The sequence below is a fragment of the Pinus tabuliformis genome, chromosome 7 (assembly GCF_031772625.1).
Source record: "Pinus tabuliformis cultivar Carrire ecotype Pingquan chromosome 7, CPIR1, whole genome shotgun sequence".
Classification (NCBI taxonomy): domain Eukaryota; kingdom Viridiplantae; phylum Streptophyta; class Pinopsida; order Pinales; family Pinaceae; genus Pinus; species Pinus tabuliformis.
In genome coordinates, this window is record NC_142293.1 from 374,407,707 (window position 1) to 374,423,313 (window position 15,607).

Sequence of the window (15,607 nt, forward strand, 5' to 3'; positions counted from 1 at the left end):
TCATCAGATCGTTTTCACCTCCATCAAAATCATTTGCTCCGTTTCGTGTCATTGATGTGGGATTCATTAAGGCCCTCCTGTGACGGATCACTTCTTATCGACATCAGCTCATTATCCAAGAGGTTGGTCTAGGAACACCCCATTCAGTACTTTGAAGCTTGCATGCCTCAATGGCAAGTTTCTCACTTTCGGCGACAGGTTTACATCAATGACCTTCGACCGAAAGATTTTGCGTGGTGTTCGACACCAAGTCCTTTATTCACACCACGTGAATTGTACTGCAGTACCTTGAGGATCATTATCATTATCGGTGATTCCTCTCGCGCTTGTTAACAGTTTACATCATTGACTGGTAATCAAGCGATGTCTTTCCATGTTCGACTTCAGAACATTTCTCACATGGATCGACTTGTACTTCGAGTGAAGATCGGACGAGATTGAAGACCCCGGATCTAGTTTCATCCATCTGGACTGCAATATATATTCAAGGAAATAAAGACATTAAAATGTACAACATTGCAGCACAGATAATCATCCTACCAAAAGGATGATGGCTCTATCAGAATCATCAGTCTACAATCGGACAATTGTCTGTCCTATGTACATGAAAATGAATTTATAAAGCTGAGCATGGGAATGCCCGCCTCAGCTAGATCATGAAAAACAATATGAAGATAATGTATTGTATTGTATCTTATTACAGGTCTCCTCCCAGCATTGAAAGAACTTCGTATCCTCATAATAAAGCATTTCACACGATTAACGACCTCATACTTTAGGGGGCAACTGTTATAGACATTTTTGTGCCTTACAACTCCAAGCATGAAATTTCCATAAACCAAGGGCTCCTAAGTCCCTAAAAGTGTTGTTCTAACCCCTAAAGGAACAAGGTCAACAAATTACACCTTCTCCCAGAAGTTCTCCACCAGAAACTGCTCAGAATAAGTCAAAACAGGATCATTTCAACTGCTCCACTGGCTAGGTGCGTTGCATAGCACCTGAATACACTGGCTAGGTGCGTTGCAACACACCTAAATGCACTATGAGGGTGCGTTGGGCGAGAAATGACAAATGGCAGTGTCATTCCGTGAGGTGGAGAGACAATGGAAGCTTCCAGAATCTTCTCCTATGACACTTGCCTCACTGAATTCGACCAAGGATGAGTAAGAGGCCTTCAGTCTCCAAGTGGAAGCAAGAACTGACAGAGAGAAGACACTAATCAAATCACAAGCTGACTCATCCTCCTTACACATATCTATATATGGATCCCTCATCCCAGAGATCCAGAGGCTGGAATTTTGCACATTGTAAGGAATTGTTGTTGGTTTTGAGACAAACATCAGAGTATTGGGTGATCTATGCTTTGTTGGAGGTGAAGAGGGGCTTCTTTGCTGGGAGGTTGATGCTGGGTCAGGAACCATCGGTTGTAACTCCTCCTGGATCTTCTTGTTTATCAATAAAAACTATTTGAGTTTCTCCTCCATGCTTTTGTATCATTGATGCTTGTTACATTTGTATGGTTAACTTAAATCTGATCCTAAGTTGTTTATGAATATAGATCCATGTCTTTGTATAGTTTTCTTCTTCTGTGATCTTACAGGTACTTGGTGAAGCTGGGCAAGTAAGGGAGCAGGTAGCTGGAAGCTGTCGAAGAAGAGAGGGATTGGATCAAAGGATTAGCGCAAGACACAGGTTGGTTCTTTCTACTCCTCTCTATTTATAGTTCATAAAGGAAATACAAAAGTAGTTTTCTCTGTTTGTTTCTAAGGCAGCTGTCACAGCTTAGTGGGATAGAGCAGTTCTAAATAGACACTTTTCCCGATAACAGTATGTCTACACTACACACTATGTGGAGGTGTGCATGGTTGAAGAGTAGGTACTGGGTGATTGTCAGGTGTGGAAATCGATCCAGAGTGCAGAAGCAAGACAAAGTTGGAAACTAAGAATTGGTATTGGGAACTAAGGATAAGTATTTGTATTTGTCCTAGTCTTATTATACATATGACATATGATCCTAATTTATGATGGTTACATATGGGTTATGATTTTGATGATTATGTGTGAGCTAACTTGATATGATATTTTATATATGTTGATTGGTCAAATGTGCTAGTTTTACTTGTTGTGACTAATGCAAGGAAACTGTAGGAAGAAATTGTTCGGCAAGAACACAAATACATTGGAGTAACATGCATTTATTCCTATTATTTAAATAAGTTAGAACTGATGAATCACAACTAAAGGGAGGGCAACATTAACCCATAGTCACTCCTGTAACAACAAAAATTGGGTTCTGCAACTAAAAATCTCTCACAAAATTGATTGAAACAAATGCATAGGTAGCAATGGAAGGAGATTACTGGTAGAAATCCTTTATAATTGATGTATCGAAAGAGATGATTCAAGTGGCAAAGCCATAGGAACTTGAAAATTTAGAAACAATTACCTATGAACGAGGAAATAAATTGTAAGATGCAGTAATACACTAAGGATGGGTGTAAATTTAAGGGGGGGAATATGTAACAACCCTCCATTGTTTGTAACACTCTATTGACCTAAGCTAAGAAAATATAGGTTTGATATGTAACAATGAAAGTAAATACTTTATTATTAAATAAAATAATTTAATCACTTGGAAAAGCGAGACACCAAGAGATGAGATTCTTGCCAAATCCCATTGGTGAATGGGAATGGATAATTGTTTCATGATAAGACTTATAGATCCAAATATAGATAATTTTAATCGACTTGGAGGTAAATATCCATTAATCTAATTAGTTGGAGAAAGATGCTCAGTCAAGAAAAAACATAAAATCCTTGCAAGATATAAAGGCAGGGTTTTATGAGGAAAAGCCTTGTGGGAGATAAAGGCAAGATTTTCTCGGAAAAGCCTAGGAAAATGGATAAAAAGATCCATAAAAGTTAGACACCGCTAATGGAAACCATATCATGAAAGAGGGTATTAAATACCCATTGAAGAGATCAACAAGGGCAATTGATCCATGGCAAGAACTCTCGTCTCGGGGTTGAACTGGAGGAAGTCAGTTCTAGGTTTGGTAGTGGTGCTCAGTTTTCCAAGTGAGAGTCCTTGCAGTTAATCTAGTTTAATGACATCGATATTTTGTATGTTGAATCCTTACTCTTTATGTTGTTGAATCTATAAATGTATGAGTATAATTGCATATATTATATTTTTATGAGATGATGGTATACTTATGCATGTGGAAACTATTGAATCTAAATCAAATTAAGTAATGGAGCTTAGTAGGTGATTGTTAATATTGGGTAAGGGGTATGTGACAAGATCATTGATTTTAGGAAATGGTACTATTTTTTTCCTGAGACTTTATTTAATTAATGATAATCAATACAAAGTCTCCATTATCTAGCATCACATTAGAAAGAAGTTATTTGATTAAATTAGATATTATTTACAAGAAAAAAATGTGTGTAAAAAGACCAGATAATTTATGATTTTAAAATAAAAGGTAATAATACATTATTAGTGAAAGTTATTTTCATAGTTTAACAATTAATATTTGTAAAAAACAAATAAGGAAAAAAAAAATCTAATACCATTCTCAAGAAGAATAACATACAAATAGCCTTTGACTTTTAAAAATAATTATATGATTTATCCATTTATATTATATGGATGCAAGTCATGAACACATGTTCAAAGTTTTTGATATGTTGGTAGAACATCTAATGCATTTGCAAAATATTATTTATGATTTTGAATCAAGTGCCACTCAGTGAGTCATATAATGTATTTGGAAAATGTTACATTCAAGTTCCCAAGTGAAAGAAATTAAAAATCATAAACAATATTTTTTAAAAGTATTACATGACCCGCCAAGGGTTAATTAACTTTAATTTCCGTTGGTATCTCCTTATGGAGATTATTTTTAAATAGTAACATTTAAGTTCCCGAGTGAAAGAAATTCAAAATCATATATAATGTTTTCCAAATGCATCACATGACCTCAATAATTTAAGTGAATATGAGAAGTAGCTGGACTTACCTTTTACGTGTTGGTATGAGATTTTCATAGACCAAAATTATAGAAGGCCTAGGAGAAAGAAATGAAATTAATCAAATATTAGTTTAAATAGCAGGATGATGTGAACCAAAAAGATTCAATGACTAAATATTAAAAATATATATATATATTAGAAAAAATATGTCTTCAATATTACTAAAATAAACACCAATTCTAATTTTGAAAAAGCAAAGTTGCTAAAGTAAATAAAATATCCAAAATATTATAGTATTGTGGGTATGAGATGAACCATCAATATCTTCTATTTGGATCTCTCCATTTTTATTGAAGTTACAATTGCCATCCGTAAGAGAAAGAAAAAACAATGAAATCCCAAATACTTAGGAGGAAAATGAATTATCGTGCATTCTTATTATTCTTATAGCTAGTAGAACCATCCACCAATTCTATAAAGTAATAGAAGGAATTTTAAAATGATGTAACATATAAAAAAGAAACCAAAAGGATTTGGAATTCAACCCCATGGTGTTTCCCTACTTTACAAAGAAAAACGGGAGCTGCAAAGCAGCAAGTCCCTAGCAATGTCCACGAAAAACTATTAATATACAGAATTGTCACATGAAGTTACTTATAACTTGACTGAGCAGGCTTTGGTTCCCTACAAAACATTTTAAATTATTTGATACATAAAATCATAATGATTTATTATTTATTGGATAAAGTCGGCATTGTTGACTACTGAAGCTGCAAAAAATGAAAACCCGTCTCTCATAACGAAGGCAGAAGGAACTCTTAAAATCTCTCTAAGTAAAAAAAATTGGTCACTACTTTCTTGCATAGTTAGTATTTTCGCGAAGCTAGATACAATCGATCTCTTCTGCGACTGATCTCTTCTACGGTTGATCTCTTCGGTACTTGGATTATCGATCTCTTCTGCGGCATCCCCATCGATCTCTTCTGCGGCTGATCTATTCTGTGGCCAACACTTTTTAATAATGTGAATTCAGTCTCTTCTGTGGCCTATCGATCTCTTTTGCGGCATCCCCATCGATCTCTTCTGCGGCCAACACTTTTTAATGTATTCATAGGCTGCGGCTGCGGCTGATCTTGCGGCTCCCTCATTTGTTCTGCGGCTCACTGATATTTTTAAGAACTGATCTGGGGCTGCGGCTGATCTGCCGCTGATCTACGGCTCCCTTGTTTGTTTTGCGGCTCTTCTACCGCTGATCTGCGGTGGCAGGGTTTTGATGGTCAGTTTGTAAAAACGAAGACCTATGCAAAGTTAAATTGAAATTGAAATGCATAGATCTGTCTACGGGTCATGCAATCAAAATATGTTAAGGGTTCTTTTGCAGATTAAAAAGCTTATAGAGATTCTGCTGTTGGGTTCTAGATCTAATCTTCTGCAGCTAGATCTAGATCTTCTTTGCGGCTAGGTTCTAGATCTAATCTTCTGCAGCGAGATCTAGATCTAATCTTCTTTGCGGCTAGGTTCTAGATCTAATCTTTTGCAATTAGATCTAGATCTAATCTTATCTTCTACTTTATTTCTCTGCGGCTGGGTTCTAAGGGCAAGTAAAATATGGCTCCCAGCTTCGCGAAAATAGCTACTAGCTCATCTTCATCCGCTTCTGGAGGGCAAGCTCCTGCCCATATCATTAGTGAAGCCCCAGCTCCCACTGTCCAGGTGGTCTAGGCCTCACTTGATGAGGCTTTGAAGTTTTCCGAAAGTGCCCTAATCTGTCGGTTCAATGGTTTTTGTCCCCGGATGATAGCTCTCCACAATTGGATCTCGGAGGTATGGAAGCTTGTCATTTCTGATGAAATTAATATCTACCCCTGTGATAGGGGTTTCTTTATAGTAGATTTTGAAAATCCTAAAAGCAGACAATGTATTCTAGATTCTGTCCCTTGGTTTTGGAAAAAATTAGGCCTATTCATGAAGCCATGGAACCCATCATTCGATCCGTCAACAGCAGTCATAACTTCAGCACCAGTTTGGGTGAGATTGCCAAGTCTACCCTTGCATCTCTGGAATCTCTCCTCGTTAAAAGCCATTGGAAATGCAATTGGGGAATTTTACTGCAGGTCCCCAGAAATAGAGGAATATGCCAGAACCACCTATGCACGCATCTGTGTGGAAATGGACTTCAATATTGGATTCCCAGCTGAAATAAACCTAAGAAGTAAAGACTATGTGTGGAACCAGAAACTCGATTATGAAAGTGTCATCTTCAGATGTCGATCTTGCTTTGAGACAGGCCACCTAGCCAAAAATTTCCCAAAAGCCTCCCAGAAAAACTCTGCTAGAAAAGCCCACCACAGATCTACATGGTGGGAAGGACCACAAAAAGAACATTACACTGTCATCAAAGAAGAATACTTTAGAGAAAATTCTAAATCACAAGAAATCGGGCAAGAAATAAACAACTTTGAAGACAAGCAGGGAGAAAGCCCCGCCCAACAACCAAAAAGTGAACTCGACAACCCCTCAAGCATCAACAGTTATGAGGATTCGAATACTACACAAAATAAATCTTCATTTAACAACGAAGCAAATCTCCTAAACCAAACTTCTTCTCCGACTAGCTTCAAAAGGACGAACACAATGGATCACGAAGCTAAGACACCAATGTCCCAAGAACCAGAAGAGATGAAGGAGATGCAAGATTAAGGAAGTTGGAAGACCGTAGAGAAAAAAAAGAAAGCTACAGCGCTAATCTCGCCAAGAAAGACGAGGAGCCAGATAATTAAAAACTAAATTATAGGTCCGATAGACCAATTTGGTCTCAGTGGACATTAACCATCATCATCATCATTAACCTACCAATTACAACCCAGGGAAGGAATAGGATAACTCTACTTTGAGGCAAAAAAATTTCTTTAATCTAGAAATCATCATTACCTTTGGGGCGAATAGAGACAACCTTCTTGTTAGTTTGTATATTTCCCTCTCCATATTTTTTCTCTTTGACAATGAAGACTTAGATTTTATAAAATGAAGGGAATTCAACTTATGTAACACCTTCATGATCATTATTTAATCTACCAGTTGCAACCTAGGGAGGAACATGATAACTCTGCTTTGAGGAAAATAATTTTCTATATCTCAAAATCATCATTATCTTTGGGGAAAGTAGAGATGAACTTGTTAGTTTGCGTATTTCCCCTCTCCATATTTTATATTTTTTATAACGAGGGCTTACCTTTTATGAAATGAAGAGAAGGAAACATATGCAACACCTTCATACTCACTCAGAGAAAAACTCTCTGATTTTCTTGCCAATTGTGACTCTTTGCAAGCCTTTGACAGTACTCCACATGAAAGAAGAAAAGTTTTAATCTCCTGACCAACATTGCACCTGTGACAATGATTCTGCTAATTACCAGCATATGAGAAGTTAAGAATGGGTGCTCCCAATTTAGATTTATGTAAATTAAATATGATCAAATCCCAAAGTGTTTTTAGTGAAGATATAAGGACAATAATGAAAGTAAGCTACAATTCCTTCTCAATTTATATTTATGTGGATTAAATATGTCACTTATGCATAATTTTTGTAGATCAAAAGACATGAAGGAGATGACCAGATTAAAAAAAAATACAACCATACCTTCATTACCTGAGATGAATATTAAAAGATATCATTAATGAAAAACCAATGTAGAAAAATATAGATACGCACAAGCTTCTAAATAGGAAAACTATGCCCACCTCCCTGAAACCATTTAGCTTGCCAAAAGTTGTAGGTCAAAGACCAGATTATTGGATCTGTCATTACTAGGTTGAATCAAACACCTATTAGTAATTAGTAATTACAAACATATTATTACTATACCCTGTTCAAAATTACAAATTAAATATCAACCTTTTGTTACTTAGTAAACAACATACATACAAAGGCCACTACACACAGAAATATCGATATATTAGTCTTTCCATTTGGATAACCTCCAACATATATACTACTTTCCTTACACTACTCACTCCAAAGGGGAATTCACGTCAAAAATATAGAAAGCTCATATATAACCCATCAAAATTCACACTGGTAGCTTGAATAAAACCATCAGTTTCACACCAACAATAAAGAAACTCCACCCAAAATATTGTTCTTGCTTCTTTTTTTTCCAAGCATAATTCCATCAAACCTCAAAGAAAATCTTTGTTTTAAAGACTGCAAAAATCCAAAATTTCTCCCAAACCCACATTAACTTTACTACAAAAATTCAATTTTCACCATGTAAAGAACTACCTACTAAAGTTGAGATGTTCGCAGTGCACGACCTTCCCCACCCAAAGTTACCTTAGCACAATCACTTTTGCCACACGAAGTGCATACATATTTTCATAATTGAAACAATTATTTCAACCTCGACACACAACTATTTCAAATGTGAAGAAAAGGACCATGTCCTGCAAAAACAAGATGATTTTTCAAACTTACCGTTACAATTGACTGTCTGGTTCCATGGTCTCCTATTTCTTCCTTATTCACTTTGAAATGGTGGATTCAAGAGCTCGAATTTTTCTATAAAGTATAAAATCCCATGCATGTTGCACCAACCAACTTTATCAACCTTGAATTTTCAAAGCCCTACAGTGAATCACGTGATATAGAGTTTCATGTCAAGAATTTATTATTTTGTCATCTCCATAGGTAATAATACACAATTGCTTATTAGGATGTGAAAAAGGAAGTTCATTTACACCTCAAATATGGGCATCAATATTCCAAAATAAATAATGTATTAGATGTGAAAAACAGTGAATTCACTTAAGCAAACAATACAACAACTTCAATACATGGAGAAACAAGAAGGATTTTTCGTAGCATAAACCTCAATTTTCTCTATAACTAAGTTCAATGTTTATTATAAGAAGATTGAATTGGAGGGGGACAATACCTCTAGGTGTTGCAGCAATTCATCGCTGACATGGATGGAATATATGTTGATATGGTGAATGAATGATCATGAATCCTTCACTTACAACTCCTAACCTGGAACTTGGAAAGAATATTGACAAATATAAGTCCTTGTAGTATGAGGGGCACTTGGGAAATAGAAGAGCCTACATATTAGGTTTTCTTGTAAGCTCTATGCCAAAGCTAAATGAATTAAATAATATAAAATTGTTAACCAGTAAATTAAATAATACAAAAAATTCTATTAATTGATTTTTAGTTATGATTAGCACTCGCCATGCATCAAGCTAATTGTGTGATATAATATGCATGTATTACAAGTGTTGCAGCTTATCATAATAAATATGGTTCTATAAGCACATGTTAATCAAGGCCGTTAAAACCAACCTGTTTCTCTACCACTCACAATTTTAGCCAGCACTCGTGCACCCAGTACCACCAATAAGAGGTCCAACACATGGGAAGCACCCCGCACCACTGGTTAGAGGTTCAAATTACTTGATTGTAGGTAAAGAATATGAAAGCGCAAAATCCTTTTGTAAACATTAAGCAAAGGATCACAATGGCCTCACAACACATATTCCACAAGCATTCAATTTCAACCCAAAATTATTTCAGAAGGCCACGTTCACCGAGGTGATTATAACTGCTAATTTTGTTGGGGATTTGTATCCATGGAGACATGGCAAGTTTCTCGTTTAATACTTCATTCATTGTCCTGAATAAGAGCCAAAAGGTTTCCTTCAACTGGCTACAATCTCCTTTGTTTGCGATAAGTGTATGCTTCATGCATTGTAGCTTCCAATTTTTATATTGCCCTCTCCATATTTTCTCTCTTTAACAATGAAGGCTTCACTATTATGAGATAAAGGGAAGGCAACATATGTTATTATGATATGAATGGAAGGAAATATATGCAACAATTTCATACTCATTTAGAGTAAAACTATGAGTTGCTTGTCAAATGTGACTCTTCCCAAGCCTTTGATAGTAGTCCACAAGAAAGAAGGAAAGTTTCAATCTCCTGTGTATGTCGACAAACTCATACCTGGGTCTCATGTCTTGGCCTTCCTCGAAAATCCTTTAACTAAGCTAGTTTATGACCCTCCTTTATGAAGAACATTATTAGATTTATTAAGTCGTTAATTCATCACCAAAATTAGTTGGTGAACTTGTTCAAGTTCGAGTGGAAGTCACAGAGCTAATCTATTTGAAACCAAAATCAAAGGTATAAAGATTAAAGGGAATCAGAGGAAGGATAGGAAATAGTTCACCATTAGTGATAGAGGTCGATTCTCCAGTTGCAAAGCTAACAACATATCTTCTAGTTAGAGAGCTAGAAGTAGCATCCCATAATCACTTTGTCAAAAATCATATAGTTTGTACTTCATTCTCCTTTCTTCATAAATGCAGATGCTTTAAAATATCATTGCACTGAGTATTTTATTTAGATTGGTTATTGTATTCTCTTCCTTTCAATCTAATAGGGTTGCAGGCACACGACTTGTGGGCGTCTAACGTAGTTACCAAAAATTTGTTGGTTCAATCCTTTTTCTTTTCATGTTGTGATGTCATCAATTCGAAAAAGGATTATCTCAAGCCTTCATTTTTTTTCAGATTCAATGAGAGATTTTTATTTTGGTCGTAAGGTAAGATTGCAGACTTATAATTTTCTAGCCTGCATCACTTGAAAATTCAAATTTTAGCTTCTCGGCCTCAAACGATCAATTATTGTTGTTTCCACCTGATATCTATTAATGGACAACCCACCCAAATCTCAACCTTTGCAACATAAACCTTTTGAATTGGTAATGTAGAGGAACGTACACGATGGTTGGGATGACAAGTTTCAGTTATGTTTAGTGATAAGTGGCCAGATGTGGAGACATGGTGGTAGCTAGTAGCCGAGAGGTGGTAGCAAGGGAGTGACATAGTTACATGGCAAGGTGGTGAGGCACATGAAAAATCCACCCACATTATACACAATAAAAATTTAATATTAACTATGTAATGTTAGAGTAGTATCTAGCATTACTTGATTATGCAAAAAAATCTTAACAATATGAATTTTAACACTAAGTTTCGTTGCTATCCCCCTCGGGAAGAGGCTAAATAAGACTTGAGAACTTTTCATTGACTAACAAAAAAATTGTAAGTATTTAATAAGTGGAGAAAAAGGTAAACTGAAGAATGCATAGTCAAATTTTGGCATTAATCCTCTGATTTTTGTTTACGAGCTTATATTCAGAGGCAAATCAATTACTATGGTCCCTATTGCCTTATGGAAAGGATTAAAAATATCTTCTATCATATTACAACCATTCCAAAGGTTAAACAAAGTAATGAAATGGGCACTTTCTTCAATATAAGTTTGGCTTTTTCTATTTGACTTAGTATCCAAACATTCCATGGAATGGAATGTTTCCTCTACTTGACTTATCGTACAAACTTCTCGTGGATTTGAATTTACATTTTCCTATTTATGAGCCTCATCATTGGGTAACTATATGGACCTTAAGTCACCTCCTAGCTTAGTCAAATCAACTCTTCTCACAATTTATTACAAGTTTTGATTATAGTTTGTTTAATGAGATGAGTTAAAAGTGAGATATTATGCCTAGTGGACTAATATGCATTGAATGCAGGTTTGAAAGAGAAAATTGAAGAATTTTGGCAACATTAAGGTTTGAAACTCGAATGGGATAAGGGAGAGAGATTGTAGGAGGTAAATCCTCCTCATTTACTCATCCCTCATTCAAATATTCCTCCATTAATCACACCAGATTGGAGTACAAGCAGCCAAGTCATGAAGAGCAAAAGGTAGCCAAGAAAGTAATAGTCAATGACTTAGTTAATCTCAAGTTTGGGAGATGAGTGTCCCTATATTTAAGGAAGTCATTGGGGACTTTAGTTGTATAAATAAAGAGGCGTAGAGTGTCATTAGGATTCGAAATTTTGTCGTAAAAACACTAGTTATTTTCAAGCTCCAGACTTGTGGAAGACATTGCAATGTAATTTTCTGTTTTGATAATGAGAATGATATTTTTCATGATCCAGTATTGAGTTAACTCAGAGGGCTGAAGCTCTTGGGTTACAACCCAAACCTAGCAGCAAAGGCTCCTCTTCTTGTATCTGTATGCTTAGATTAGTTTCATAGATTCATGATTAAATTTTCCTTAGAATTATTTCATTGCATGCAGTGTAGATTTGATTAGTTGTTTATTAGTTTGCTTCCATTTGTGCTTTACTTTAGCAGTAGCTTAGAAGGGGAAAAAATCATCACAAATATTTCAGTAGGTGTCCTGGCCTCACCTCTTCCTTCAAGGATCATGATTTGAGGAAAGGACCCCTATTCAGGCCCACAAAGACAGATTTCTATTTTTCATAGCATTTAGAATTTATTGTACTTGAACCAGCATTTGATTAGTTTGAAAGTGTAAGATTTAATTACCATCTCTTCCATATTCAGTCTTACAATAGATCTCATCAATGATTCCATTTCATTCTGCAATTTTCCTCATGCATGAAGTAGACATTTAGCTCATTAAACTCTGTTTTTCAAGCTTTTAAGAATTCTTCTTGTTTACATGATTTTTTGGAAAATAGAAGGTTTGATACAGATCAGGTGTTTCAAAAGTAAAGAGAGATCCCACAACAAGCAACCACCTTCCAACTTCATCCATCCATAACCATTCCTTTCTTTCACCTCACCTATTTCATCATTATACATAGAAACTCTTCCAAGCACGTTGAGCAAATCCAACCATCTCATAACCTTGGTTTTAAGTTCTGAGTGACCCTAGGCATTTTCTCACTCCATTCCACATACCAACCACCTTCCCTCAGCCTTACATCACCTCTAGCACCCATCATTTTTCTCTTGGCTGTGTCTTATAGAAATACAGAGAATCCTGTAGAATTTTAGGATATCCTATAGGTTTTCCTGTAGTGGCCTGTTTTGAGGCCGAATTGAGGGAAAACCTCTAGGAAGACACAAAAGGGTACTTGAGGGTCTCCCAAACCTCCCAACCATCCACCAACATCCCTAATCCACCTGCCACATCACCAAAAGAGATTAGGGTTCACGCTTGATTTTCCATAAAAAGAATAAAAAGAAAAACACAGATTTATTTCAGTCCTTTACAGGCACAGTAGTGATGTTTGATGTTTTGAACTTCCATGTTTTAGATAGTAGAATTTCATACATGTTAGCTTGGAATTCTTGTAAAGCATATTTTCTCAATAGTTAGTTAGTGAATGGTGTGTTTTTAGCATAGGATTTTAGTCATTTTCCTTATTATAGTAGATAAGCTTTCTCCTAGAGTAGATTTCTCTTTCTTTCATCAGCAATCAAGCTTCTTCCAAATCCATAGAAGTATAGCTTGAAAACCCTAGTGGTCTTTCGCCAGTTGAACAGTGACAAGAGGCAAAACCATCGATTTTACTTGTGTATACGACACTGTCACGTCCAAGTTTGTAGGAACCTTGGGATGATAAAGTAAAGTTGGTAGCTCTAGGAGTTGCAACATTCTTGTTGCAATACTGGTGTTCATCACTTTTTGGTGTCGTTTCCGTGGAGGTGTCTAAGTAATATGTGATTACTGCTTTCTTTCTTCCATCTCTTGTTTCTAATATTCTGCTATTAGTTTCATTTCTGCAAAAGTAATTTAGATTGCTTCCTTTTCCATGTTGCATTCTTTTCTTTCCTTTCCATTCTGCAAGTAAGATTTCAATCAATTAGTTAATTTTTCAATTAGATGGTAGTTTTCATTCAGTCTGTAATTTTAATTCTACAATTACTTTCAAAGTTTAGAAAAAACACAAAACAAGACAAAAACATTTTCTTTTCATGCCTCATAGGAATAGGGATAACTTAGGGAAATTTTTGCCAAATACCCCCACTGCTTCAAACAACCAACCTTCCCTCTTCTTTGGTGGTTGTGAACTAGAGGAACCCCTAGGTGAGCAACCAGACATATTTGAGGAACCCACAGGGGAAGAAAAAGAAGGAGAACCCATTCAACTGAAGCTATGGCTGAAAACAAAAATGACAGAGGAAATAGAGAAATAGTTGAGGGTGCCTTCCCCATTAGAGAAACCAATGGGGATAGTAAGATGAACAATATAAGCCCTTCTGGCCTTTCTCATTTCCATGGCCTAACCACAAAAGACCTAGACACTTTCTTATTTGAGTTTGTTATCATATGCTGAACCTATGACTATACAAATGACGAGCAGAAGTTCAAACTATTTCCGTCCAATCTCAAGGATGTGGCTTTGTGTTGGTTCATGGGTGTACGTGGAGATAAAATCACAACTTGGGCTCAGATGCAGCAAGAATTCAAAAACAAGTATTGAGACTAATGTAGTCTAAAGACACTAAAGAGGAAATTTTTAGGATGACCTTAGGCAATGATGAATCCCTAGAGGATTATGAAGAAAGATTCCATCTTAGCTACAAAAGGGCCCAGTGCACACTTGACCCTGAGTCACTAAAGCTGGTCCTGCTTAGATGAGTAAGGGAAGATCTTCTAGATACCCTACACTTGTTATTAGGAGGGGATATCTACCCATTACTATATGAGGATATCATGACTATCTTTAGAAACCATTCTAAGGTAGTTAGGAAAAAGGATAGGGTTAGTCAACCTATGGTCAGTCCATCCTATCCCAATTCATCCATCAAGGGTGAAATTGGAAATACGCTGGAGAATTTCAAGAGTGAGATGTTGCAAACCCTTGCCCTACAGATGGACACTATGCACATTAAGAGAAAGAAGGAGGAAGCATAGAGAGCCTTGGCCATTTTTTGTCCTAGATGCACCAGAAGGCACCCTAGGAACGAATGTCCATTGAATTTTTTTGGTAGCGAAGGCCCCGCATAATGGTTTTAGGGCTTAAAGCCTAGAAGTTTGGGAAATAATACTGTAAATCTCCAAAATGTGCAGAGCACGAAATGTAATAGGTTGAGTCAAGGGGTTGTCTACCCAAAAATAATATAGAATAATAGGAAGTAGGTCAGTTTACCCATGGTCCGCAGACTATGGGAATGTATAAATAGGGCGAGGCTTTAAGGGTAGAAGGAAGTTTTTGCTGGAGAACAGTGTTATGGGTTTTTGAAAGTAATTGTGCTCTGATTCTATACATCCAGGTCCTAAAGTGTTAGTAGGTGGATAGAGGCTCCACAGCTATGTGCATGGAGGCCTGATAGAGTCTGTTGTTGTGTGCACAGACCCCTGCAACTGTATGCATAGGGTAGGATGTGAATTGTACTGAATCCAAAATATTAATAAAGATAAGTTGGTTCTGAAATATTGTGTGATCTCTGAAACATTGTGGTTCTGGTGTATATATCTATGTCGATCTATGCACTATTCTTATGTTCTAAATTTATGCAAATATATAACATTTCTGGGTGCGTGTATTGGTTATCTCTATTAAATAGTTGCTTAAAGACTGTAGGGAGTAGATCTAGTCTATAAAAAACTCATAAATAATAACTATTAAGGAAGTGCCTTGTTTCGGATCTACGCGGAAGTAAAGTAGTGTGATGCCACAAAATGGTTCGCGACCCCTCCAGACCATATCAAGACATCCCAAGGGTGCAGAAACCTGGTTCCAGCACCCTCCCCTACTACCTCAGGTGAGACCTCAGTCCGCACTCCACGGGCTTTT